At 43.0% G+C, this 12639-nt stretch overlaps 1 long non-coding RNA gene across 1 annotated transcript in view; it reads left to right on the top strand.

Annotated features, from left to right (window-relative positions):
- Positions 1-8979, top strand: part of LOC128100779 (uncharacterized) — a 41373-nt gene extending 32394 nt beyond the window's left edge. The window contains exon 3 of the long non-coding RNA XR_008214932.1: positions 5233-8979. This is a non-coding gene — a long non-coding RNA (uncharacterized LOC128100779). The remainder of the gene's footprint in view (positions 1-5232) is intronic.
- The last annotated feature ends 3660 nt before the right edge of the window (positions 8980-12639 follow it).

Raw genomic sequence — 12639 nt, 5'->3', positions numbered from 1 at the left:
GGGTTGCCTCAAACTCAGAGATCTGCCTGTCTCTGCCTCCTGAGCTCTGAAATTTAAAGCATGTACCATCACTCCTGGCTTTTTAGTTTTTCTCATTCTAGCTTTCCTTCTAGTTATGAAGTTATATCTCATCACGCTTTGATTTCTGTTTTTCTAAGACTTACTTATTTTTTAATTTATGTGTATAGGTGTTTTGATTTCATGTATGTCTGTGTATCATGTGTGTGTCTGAAGCCCTCGAGGCTAGAAGGGGGTGTTAGATTCCTGAAACCAAAGTTACAGATGATTGTGAGCTGCTATGTGGGTACTGGTAATTGAACCAGCACACCTTTAATCCCAGCACTTGGGAGGTAGAGGCCTATCTGTATGGCCCTGGCAGCAGCATGTATAAGTAAATTGGTTGCAACAACTCTGGGTTTGGTCCCCGATTTTGGCACCAAAATGTGAGTTTTGTAACTCTTGGAAAGGTGTCCTGATTACCTGGGGAGTCAGGCAACCCCTTGAGTTGCTTAGGACAGCTCTGACAGCTAAAGCTGCAAGGAGACAGTTCAGCCCTGGAGGGCGAGGTATCCCAGACACCTCAAGCTGCTCAGAACAACAGCTCTGCCCTGAAGGTGTCCCGGACACCTCGAGCTGTTTAGCACAGCTCTGATGGCTGGAACTGCAAAGAAGCAGCCCAACCCTGGAAGGGAAATTTTCCTGATTTCTTGGGAAAGTCAGGCCTGGAACTACTTCAGCAGGGAAGGGTATCCTGACTGTTTGGGAAAGCCAAGGTATAACTGGTGTGATGGGGGATGGTCTCCCCGCAGGATATAGCAATCCTGCTCCTCTCCTGAAGAACCACCTAAGGGGGCTTCCTAGCAGAGCTCTGCTTCTCCAGCCTAAGATGTTGCTTCTTTTGCTTCACTCTGCAAAATGGGAAACCAATGCAGAAATGTAGCAATCTCCTCCGGCTCAGGAGAAAAGTATTACTTTTCCAGCTTTCTCTTGCTCTGTCCACTGAGGGACGTCTCAGCAGAGATCTTCTGTTCAGCTCCTCCTTGCTCTGTTCTTTCAGTTCTCCCTTGTTTTGTCCACTGAGGGACGTCTCAGCAAGTATCTTCTCTATGCCAGTGAATGAAGGTCTTCACACCCAAAACTCTTTTGAGAACGAGATTGATTTGGGAAGGAGGAGTCCAGGAGAGTAGCTGCTTCCACCAGCCTTTTTTTCTAACTGACCAGGCAGGGCAGTTTACACATGAAGCCTCAAGGGTGGAGTCAACCAGGGGTTGACTGGGGCCCAGGGTTCTACTATCCTGTTCTGTGATTGGCTGGTTTCACAAGTCCCTTGGCCAGGGGCAGAGATGGTTCTGATCTGACTGAGCCAAACTGTGTTTCTTTCTGCCCTGATCTGAGTCATCTTTCCCTAGTTCTGGGCTCCAGGGTCAGGGTGGGTTTCTTTAGTCAGCCCCTTTTCCCTACAGCATGACCCTTGGACACCAACATGGCCTCAGATGTCGGCTCAGGTCCCAGGCATCTGCACAGCCATCAGTGGTAACAGGAGCCTTGACTGTGGTAGGGCCACAGAGCCTTTTAGTTTTTTAATAGTGTCCTTTTCTTTAAATCACATAGCTTTCAATTTTGGTGAAGTTTAATTTGTTTACCTTTTTTTTGGTTGCTTATAATTCATGTGTCTTAATTAAGAAAACACTGCTAATCCAAGGTCATGAATATACACTTGCACTTTTTCCCCCTAATATGTTACATAGTTTTAGTTCCTATGTTTAGGTTTTTGGTCTATTTTGAGCTCATTTTATATATAATGTGATGTAGGAGCTGAGCTTCATTCTTTTGTCTGTGGATACTTACTAATTCTATAAGCATCTTACACTGAGTGTCCATAGTTTCTGGTAGTCAATGTGAAGCTTTTTTTTTTTTTTTTGGCAGTTCTTCAGTTTTGTTTGATATCCAGCAGGTTGGTTCTTGTCCACACTGAGTCTGTAGAATTTTGAATGTGGTAATAGGCACGTACGTCACCAGTGTGTAGAACTTGTTTAGTGAATCCTCATCCTCATTACACTTTCTGGACAAATGTATACATACACAGTATGGAACATTCCTTTGGCTCAGATGGCTTTGTTGAGCCTGGTAAAAATGCACACATCTGGAGTCCCCATCTCCTTCATGGCAAATTTCCAGATTTCTTTGAGTGCCCAAGGGGCATGCTTCTTGAAGCCCACTCCACGGATGTGCTTGTGAACGTTGAAGGTGTGTTATCCGGCCACTTCCCTGTTGATGGCAGAACGGCCCTTCTTCACGCCATGCTTCCTTGTGGCAGCCTTTATGCCGGGCCCAAGTTGCAAAGGCTGTAAAGCACTTACACTATTTAGACTATTGTTGTTTTGTTTTGTTTTAAGCCTGGGTCTTACTATGTAGCCCTGGCTGGCAGGGAATTTGCTATATAGACCAGGCTAGCCTCAAACCCACAGAGTCTCTGCCTCTTGAGTGCTGATGATACCATTCACCCAACAGTGAGCAGTAATTCTCCTATGTTCTATTTTAGCATTACTTTAAGATCACTTTCTCTTCTTCCTTTTATAACAATGATTGGGCAACCAATGTCTTCAGTTTTACACTCCTGTTTGGTAGCATTTATTGACTTAACTTTAGTCAATTGTAATTGTTAGCATGAACACTGGTCTATTGCCCATAATGCCTCCTTGCCTGCTTGTGACTGGAATCAAGGAGCTATTGAATTCAGTGAAGTTACTCATCCCAACAAACAAAAATAATCCAAATAAAAACTGAGCCCAGCCAGGCGGTGGTGGCGCACGCCTTTAATCCCAGCACTCGGGAGGCAGAGCCAGGCGGATCTCTGTGAGTTTGAGGCCAGCCTGGGCTACCAAGCGAGTCCCAGGAAAGGCGCAAAGCTACACAGAGAAACCCTGTCTCGAAAAAAAACAAAAACAAAAACAAAAAACTGAGCCTAATGGCACAGTCTTTAACTCCAGCTCAAGAGGCTGATACTATGAGTTTGAGGCTAGCCTGGTCTGTATAGCAAGCTCCTGGCCAGCCAGGGCTACATAGTAAGACCCAGTCTTAAAAAAACAAAACAACAAAAGAATTTCAAATGAGAAAAGTTTGGGTTCTGCCTCACTTTTAACAAATGAATGCAACTTCCAATTTAGCACTCCAGGGCAAGAAAAACCTTGGCTGCCTTTGAAAATGTTACAGGAAAGAAAAAAAGCTCATAGACCCTTGCGCCTCTATTCCTCAAAGACAGTCAGACCTAAGCCAGTCTCTAACCTACTACTGTGGAAATGGCATTCTAACAAGCAGATGCCATGAGCAAGAATGTGAATTATTGATGCACCATGGCACTGTCACTAGCAGACCACGGAATCCATTTAAAAAATTCTTTTACAGATGTAGTTGATTCTGCGGCAGCACTGGGTACCCTCAAAGCCACAGATACACCATGGAAACACTGATGAAGCTGCTAACTGCTCTGTCCGTGTGTTCATCGTAAATGTCATTATTCAAGAAATTTAAGAACCGTAATGATGGGAAATCACACAGAAAGAAAAGAGGAGGAACGGAGACTCTGTCAGCAACAAGGGCGACATTTTTATTCAAGAGGTCCCTAATGACGGAAAATCACAGTGAAGGCAGAGACGAAACTGGGTTTCCATAAAGAATCCAACACATACCAGTTGTACACACAGGAGAACAGCCATAACAGACGCATAAAAAGAAAGAAAAACAAAATTAACGAGACAAGTTGTACCAGGCCTGACACACAAAACAGCAACAAATCACAGCGCATTCTGAAGATTAATTTCAACGCATCTTCTGAAATAAGCAGGGAGACAGACAGCATCAATATTAATGATGCTGGAATGGAACTCCCTGAAAGAGCCATGGCAGAAAGCAGCACATGAAAATGTTTTGTTTTTAAATGGGTTGTAGATTGGATCACAGGACCATCAGGAAAATGAAGGGACCTCTATAAGAACATCATAACAGGGCCAGCTGTGTGATGAGCAATTACAACATCATCGTTAAAGTCCCCAATGTAAAAGAAAAACATCAGTGTGGAAATCAAAGGAATGTCAACAGTCTGCAGATGAGGTAGAGGAAAGGAAAGAATGGATGTTATTGAGACTCAATTGCCTGCACTGTGTCTATAGTGACTATCCTTGATAAAACGGACAATAGGCATTTGAAGAAAAATGAGAATTTGATTCATCTTGGATTGCACTTGCTCCCCTTCAAATCGTCGGGTAAGGCAGGCTGGGAGTCAGCCCAGAGCTTCCGGTGCTTAAGCTATTGCTGGTGGCAGATACTTCTGGACAATGTGTCAAGTGTCATGGGTTCCTACAAATCTGCAGATGTGTCTCTTACGTCCTGTATAGCTCAAAATTAAAACAAGTAGAGTTACAATGTGTAATAACATGGTCCACTTAGTCCTATGTTACAGTCTAAATTCTTATGACAGATTTGCTATTAAAAGGCAAATGATCCTTTATTTGTTGGTCTTATGAAGTTCTGACCTCTAGTTGTGTAAGTCCATGGGCTGGGTAGCAATGTGTCATGGCAATTTCTACCTCTGTGTGTAGGAAAATAACACCCCCCTCAAGCATTGCCTCTTGTCCCATAGCTCTACAACGTGTATGGTTGCAGAAGATTAAGCTACCTAACAACTAGCTGAGCCTAAGCAAAGAAGAGCAGAGTGAGGATCATTTCCAGCCGCAGTAACAAAGGCAAAACACACCTGGGACAAAACAGTGCCTGTAAGGCCACATTCATTTCCAGTACCCTCTAGAGGACAGGTGGGAAGGTATGGACATCTCTGGAGTACTTAAACTAAGAGAGCTTTTTACAAAACTTTGTTCGATGAAAGCCCAGGAGGAAATAATGCTAGCACAGAGGCAATTTGAAAATAGTCCCATGGATTCTCTGGAATGCTTTCCTTCAAGAGGCGGCGGCACCCAGCTACAAATGGTAACAGGCGCCTGCGACAGCAGCACTTGAGAGACTGCGGCAGGAGAATTACGAGCTTGAAGTTGGTGTTGGTATGGTGGTTTGAATAAGAATGGCCCCCATAGACTCATATGTTTGAATATTTTTGTGGAACTGTTTGGGAAGGATTAGCCAGTTTGTGGGAGGATGTGTGTCACTTGGGGGGGGCAGGCTTTGAGGTTTCAAAAGATGAATGCCATTCTCAGTGTGCTCTCTGTCTCCTGCTTGCAGATCCAGATGTACGCTCCCAGCTGTTCCTGCTGCCACACCTTTTCTTCACTGTTATGGACATTAACCCTCTGAAACCGTAAAGCCAATGAAATGTTTTCTTTTGTGAATTGCCTTGGTCATGGTGTTTTATCACAGTGACAGAAAAGTGACCAATGCAGTGGTTTACATAACAAGACCTCGTCTCAAAATGGAAAAGAAGAGGGAGAGGGAGAGAGAGAGAGAGAGAGAGAGAGAGAGAGAGAGAGAGAGAGAGAGAGAGAGAGAGGGAGAGGGAGAGGGAGAGAATACTGTATTATCCTCCCTTGGAATGTTGGCTAGATTTAATGAGAAATAGATTACGATGGAGAAAATGATCAGTTATAAAAGACTCTGAGGTTGCATCTTTTCTCTCTTGAACCATTCACTCTGAAGAAGGCAGTTGTCATTTCCCAAGGACACCTAAGGAGTCCTGTGGAGAGGCCCACCCGGCAAGGAACTGAAGCCTCCTAAGAACAGCAGTAGGAATGACTAAGGCCTTCTTATCCATCTATCTATCATCTATCTATCTATCTATCTACCTATCTATCTATCTATCTATCTACCTATCTATCTATCTATCTATCATATCTATCTACCTATCCATCCACCTATCATCTCTCCATCCATCCATCATCTATCTATCTATCTATCTATCTATCTATCTATCTATCTATCTATCTATCTATCTATTTGGTTTTTCAAGATAGGGTTTCTCTGTGTAGTCCTGGCTGTCCTGGAAATCACTCCGTAGACCAGGCTGGCCTTGAACTCACAGATATCTTCATGCCTCTGCCTCCAAGACTGGGATTAAAGCATGTGCCACCATGCCTGGCTTTAAAAAAATTTCTGTACCTACAAAGTCGTGAATATTCTTATGTACCTGAAGGATAATTGCAATTTAAGATTCAATTTCTTTTTAAAAAGGTTTATTTTACTTTTATTTATGTGTATGGGGTGTGTGTGTGTGCTGGTGCTGTGGAGGCCAGAGGGATCCCCTGGAGCTGGAGCTGCGGGTGGTTGTGGGCCACCTGACATGGATGCCGGGAACCAAACTCAGGTCTTCTGCACTCCACTTCCACTCGTAACCACTGAGCCCGCTTCAGCCCAGAGAAGAGATCTTTTTTTTTTTTTTTGATGGTGAGAGCATGATGGTGAGAAAAAAGAGAAATTAGATACCAAATACCATAAAGGAAGGCTCACAAGCCTGGAATCTCATTGCCATGGTGCTGAAAGAGCCCCCAAGAAAGGAAAGGAGAGTTGTTCCTTTTCTTGGATTTTGATCAATCTTCTATTATTGCTTAAGGGACTGCCTTCATCCATGCTAACAGGATATTGCAGTTTGTATGGGATGAGAACACAGATAGAAAGACCAAGTACAAAGAAAAATCACACTGGAACTAGACTGAGACATTTGATAAACACTGAAGAGGATAGTAGGTACCTTTTTTCCTTTTTTCTTTTTCCCTCCCTCCCTCCCTCCCTCCCTGCTTTCTTTCTTTCTTTCTTTCTTTCTTTCTTTCTTTCCTTCTTTCTTTCTTTCCTTCTTCCTTTCTTCCTTTCTTCCTTTCTCCCTTCCTAAGACAGGCTTTCTCTGTGTAGCCTGTCCTGGAACTGGCTCTGTAGACCAGCTGGCCTCTCAAATTCGGAGATCCACATGCCTCTGTCTCCTGAATTCTGGGACAAAAGTTGCACAACACTATGCCCAGCTAAAGGACAGTAACTTAGAGCAGTAACCACAGGCAAAACAATGGGGCCGTCTTCCTTAACTGCTGTGTAAATGACCATGGGACTACAGACCACGTCACCAATTCTTCCTTCTTCCTCCGCTGACCTCAGATAGCATGCAGCAGGATTCTGTCTCCATTGTTACTGCAGAAACTGCAGAAGAGGAAATGGCTTTGGGAGTCTCGAAGGAACTCTAACTGGCCCGGCAGAGGTTGTAAGTCTTCATTTTGGGGTGTTTCTATTTCGTCTTTTGGAACTCTGGGAATCGTCCTGCCACAGAGCTACACTTTAGCCTTTGGAACATCTCTTTTTTTAAACAAACAAACAAACAAACAAACACCAGCACTCTACAGCTTGGCTCTTTGTGCATACTGCCAGTTCCTTTTCTACTTCTCTGATACACACTGTGGCAAAGCCAGGAGTCATCTCCAGGATTACCATGCTGTTTGGACCTTCCAGCCACCAGAAATGTGAACCAAATAAACATCTTTTACTTTATAAAATTCCCAGCATTAAATATTGTATAAAGGCAACACAAAATAGACTCAGCCATTCTATGAGCTCAATTTACCTTAACTATCTCTTTAACCCCTCCCTCTCCAAATATAGGCACATTTTCAGATACCGGGGTTTTAAGACTTCAACATATGAATTTGGATGAGAGACACAATTAAATGCATAATAAAGAGCATGTCTGCCAGGCGGTGGTGGTGCACGCCTTTAATCCCAGCACTCGGGAGGCAGGAGGATCTCTGTGAGTTCGAAGCCAGCCTGGTCTACAGAGCGAGTTCCAGGACAGGCTCCAAATCTACACAGAGAAACCCTGTCTTGAAAACAAAACAAAACAAAGAAGAAGAAAAAGAACATGTCTGTGGGAGCAAGAAGACTTGAAAGAACATGATGAGATCACTGTTTATTGAAGCAAAAGTGTAATGTAATCTGAAATAAAGCAGAATGGGGCTGGTGTTCAGAGGTTTAAGGTTCCAATCTACCAAGGTAAGATTTCATCCTGGAGGTTATAGGCCTTGAAAAAACTGAAATCATAGAAATGCCCCAATCAGGTAGGTTGTGGTGGTACACAACTTTACTCCCAGCACTTGAGGCAGAGGCAGGCAGATCTCTGAGTCTGAGGCCAGCCTGGTCTACAGAGTGAGTTCTAGGACAGCCAGGACTACACAGAGAAACCCTGTCTCGATAAATCAGAAAATAAAAAAAAAAGGAAAGAAAAGAAGTGTCCCAATCAAAGGTGAGTGTTTTGAATACCCTGAAGTGCAGGGACTGGACTGTAGAGAGGGGGATGTTTGAAGAGACAGAAACTAGCTAGGGAGTTAATGGTGAATTAGACTATAAACCAGGATGGCATCCTCAGAGTGTTAGTGTAGAGACTGTATGGACAGTAGCTGGATGTAAAAAGTTGGCAGCCCTGGAGAAAACTGAAAGACCATGAAAACAGAAAGCTGTCCATGAGGAAATGAGGCCCAGGCTCAATCTCTAGTAATAGACCAAAAATAAAATAAAATCAAAAGTGTGGCCAGGTGTGATGATTCATACTTTTAATCCCAGCACTCCAGAGACAGGGAGAGAGATCCCTGTGAGTTCAAGGCCAGCCTAGTCTACATAGCAAGTTCCAGGCCAACCAGAGTGAAAAAATGAGACTCTATCCCAATCATAGCAAAACAAAACTGATGAAGAAAAATTCAGGTACGTATGTAATCAGAGAATGAACGGAGTACCAACCTAACTGCCTTTTCCCCTCTGTCCTTCTTCTTGAGGGACTGGTGTTGGGAGCTTGAGAAGATCAACAACGTTTTAGGGCAGGCACTCTGGATAGAAAGGCAAGAAGGAAAGGAAGTAATTCCTGAGCGACCTTGTAACTCCAGGACTTTTAGGGTTGGGATAAAGCTACAGGACTTGTTTGGATAGAGGCTGAGAAAGTCAGAATCCAAGACTGAGGCTGTTGAGGGTAAGAGAGTGGCTGACCATTTGGGACCAGGCATATGAAGACAGAAAAGAGCCGGGGGGGGGGGGGGGGCTTAAGTCTCAGGATGCACAGAATGAACGGCCAGATGGCTCGGTGGTTAGAAAAAAAATGAGGTTGCCGGTGACAGATGTCTGAGGAAGGACAGTCTGAGGTAGTGACAAGTCTTAGAGTCGCTGCTAAAGAAGAGGAGACATGTGCCGAGTTCCACAGGAGAGATTTATTTGTGTAATGCCCAGAGGAAGCATTTCCTTAAAGCTCTGTCAACATGGCTTTATTGTTGGGCCCTTTTTAAGTGTAGGGAAATATTGAAAACCTCTGTCCCTAAGGAAGATGAAAGTGAGAGGATGGGTTCTGGAGAGCAAGGACATCTGGGGACCATTAATTAGATGTAAAAACAAAAACACTGTTAGAGCAGGAGCAGGACGGGGAGGTGAGGACTCTACCTCTCGCCATGGTAATAAGCAGCAAGGAAAGCATTCTCTACACAAATCTTCGTAATAAGGCGATTTTATTTGGCTTATACATCCCATAAATCTTGAAATAAGAGAACTTTTATTTAAGTTTTGTTATATAAATTCCCCTGCCTCTGAAAAACAGCATGAATTCTCTTTTATGTTCTGGTCCTCCTCCTCCTGGGGTGTGATTAATACAGTGGACCGGTAATTCCTAACTTCACACTATCTAAGTATACATTATTGCCCTACTTTCTCCCTCCAGAAATCGGTTTTCTTTTAGATGACTTTCAGATTCCAATCTTAAAACAAAAACTGAAAAAAGACAACATACAAACCCCACCAGAACCAAAAGCATTCATCTTATTTAAGACATTCTACAGAGCCCTTAGTCTAAATTGAATAAAGCTGTAAATAAATATTCGTGGAGTTAGAATGACTCAAAGGGGGAAAACAATCCAGTTATCTGGCCATTGATGAACGATTGAAAATGAACAGCGGTCTCATCATATGCCGAACAAGGAAGGTGGAAGACAGGCAAATCCATCCTACCTGCCTGGCTTCTTGGGCTGGACACCCGTCTCCTGCTGGAACTGGACTCACACCATCAGTTCCCTGGTCCTCAGGACTTCATCAACAGTTTCCCTGGGTTTCCCAACTGCAGGAGTCAGACTGTGGGACTTTTCAGTCTCCGTAATCCTGAGAACTGGTTCTTCGTTATAAATCTGAGCCACATGCAAAGGGCCCAACTCACTCTTTTAATTTACCCCAAACAAGGTAGCTCTAGACTTAACTTTTGCAATAGCTAGTCTCTAAAACTGGCCTTTCAGACGCTTTCTGTTCCTGGTTCACATGTTTCTCGTGTGTGTGTGTGTGTGTGTGTGTGTGTGTGTGTGTGTGTGTGTGTGTACAGGTCAGAGGTCAGTATTGTTCCCTCAATTGCCCTCCATCCTTCTTTTTGAGTCAGAGTCTGTTATTGAACTCTGACCAGCTATTCCCAGGGCTCCTCCTGTCTGTCTCCTCCTTCCTAGTTTATAGGTGAGCATGGCTTTTAACATCTAGGAATTTGAACTCAGCAATCACTTACTGAGGCCTGGGGTCTCTTTTATAAAAGGACTAATTCTATTCACACCTTCATGATGTAATAACTTTCCAAAGGTCATTACTTACAATACCATCATATTCAGGGGTATTAGTTAGACATTTGCATTTAGACAGACATAAACATTTACTCCATAACAAAACTCAATTGCTATGATTGCAGCTACATAAGAGACCCCATACAAGACCAGAAGAACTACTCAGGTAAAATCTTGGCACATACAATCAAGAGAAGTGATAAAGTGCTGTTGTTTTTAAGTCACTAAAACTTCAGGGTTTTACATAGCAATAGATAACAAGACAGAAACTAGATTCACCTCAGGGGTTGCTGTAACAAATCTAAGTCACATGGCATTGGTTCAGGACAAGCTGGAAGGCAGAGCTGAGAAGGGCCTTAAGGAAACTGTAAACAGGACACAAGGATAGTGCCACTGGATCAGAATCGAGTATTTTTTTATAATCGTCTCCCTTTTGGGAACTACCAGTTGTGGATATTCTGCTCCCTTCCCATCATTGCATTTTTTCACTGCATGTGCAGCTGATCATCTTTCAGATCGTAGGTCTTTACACTCAGGCTGTCTCACCAGAAAACATGCTGAAAGATCTTTCCCCACCCCTGGGCTGATTTAGACCAATCTGGAATTTGAGTTGATGCCATAATTGTGTGAGACGTTCAAGGGTTTGAGAAGGGGTGAGTGTATTTTCCACATTGGAGGGCTGCAAACTGTTGTGGCCTGAGGGTAGGCTCTAATAGCTAGTTTCTAAAGTTAATCACCCTCCACCCTCATTCCCAAATCCTTCATCTGCTGCTATATATTTTCTCCTGCTCCTATCAAGAGGTGAAACTTCTTTCCTTCCTTGAGTCTGACTGAAAGTCTTTACTGACTGAAAGAACGTGGGCAAAAGTATAGTCTAGGACTTCCAGACTGTGACCTCAAGAGAAATGACAGCTTCTATTTTCTCTTGTTCTTGAAATGCTGTCAGTCCCCAGAGTGTGAGACACCTGAGTGGAAACTCAGATGCCTTAATGAAGGACCCCAGATGGCAAACAACAATGTTAGCCAAATAGGTGCAACAATTTTGGGTCTATCTTCTAGAGTTCCCTGGGGGAGTAGTGAGCAGTTAAGTAATGTAATATGCTTTTGTTCTTTCTAGTTTTAACAGAACATTCACCAATACTTTAATAGAAAAACTTAAAAGTTTAACATAGAGAAAAACACAATCTGTAATTTATAGTACTCTATTCTAAAAACCTTGCATATTCTTAAGTAGAAATAAACCTTATTTTATATGTACTACCATATAATGTATATATTGGTATCATATATGTATTTATGTATATGTACATAATGCACATATATATATATATATATATATATATATATATGCTTTATTTGGATATATATCTCCAAATCCTTTCTTTCTCAAATCTCGAGACTTTTATTGATCCTAATTTCTTCTTTGTACGTGAATAATCCAAATAATAGCATGTTGACTAGTTTGTATATCAACTGGACATAAGCTAGGGTCATCTGTGAGGAAGGAATCTTAATGGAGAAACTGCCTCCATAGGATTGGTCTACAGGCAAGTCTGCAGGACATTTTCTTGATTGATGATTGACATGGTAGGGCCAAACTCACTGTGGGTAGTGCCATGCCTGGGCTGCTGGTCATAGGTTCTATGAGGAAGCCGGGTGAGCAAGTCATGAGGAGCAAGGCAGTAAACAGTACTCCGCCGTGGCCTCTGCATGAGTTTCTGCCTCCAGGTTCCTGCCTTGACTACTCTTCCATGATGAAGTGTGATGTGGAAGTGAGAGAATGATAAACCCTTTCATCCCCAACTTGCTTTTGCTTGTGGTGTTTCATCACAGCAATGGAAACCCCAACTAAGACAAATCGGAAGTTTGTTTTGTTGCTTATTTTGATACTACATTTTTGTTTTTATTTCTATGGGAAAATCTTGTCACTCGTGAGACCCTTTGGCTGGCCTTGTGCTGTTTAGTGAGGTGGAGAACTATTCATTGCATTAGGCTTTCTTTGAAGTTGGTGTTTGTCTCATAAAGCACAGAGGAAGACCAATGCTTACAGCGGGCACATTTCTGCAAGTTGGACTTTTAAGGAGAGAACACG

The sequence above is a fragment of the Peromyscus californicus genome, unplaced genomic scaffold (genome assembly GCF_007827085.1).
Source record: "Peromyscus californicus insignis strain IS unplaced genomic scaffold, ASM782708v3 Scaffold_7__1_contigs__length_154581171, whole genome shotgun sequence".
In the NCBI taxonomy this organism is placed as follows: Eukaryota; Metazoa; Chordata; class Mammalia; order Rodentia; family Cricetidae; genus Peromyscus; species Peromyscus californicus.
This window is presented reverse-complemented; position numbering and strand designations above follow the sequence as displayed.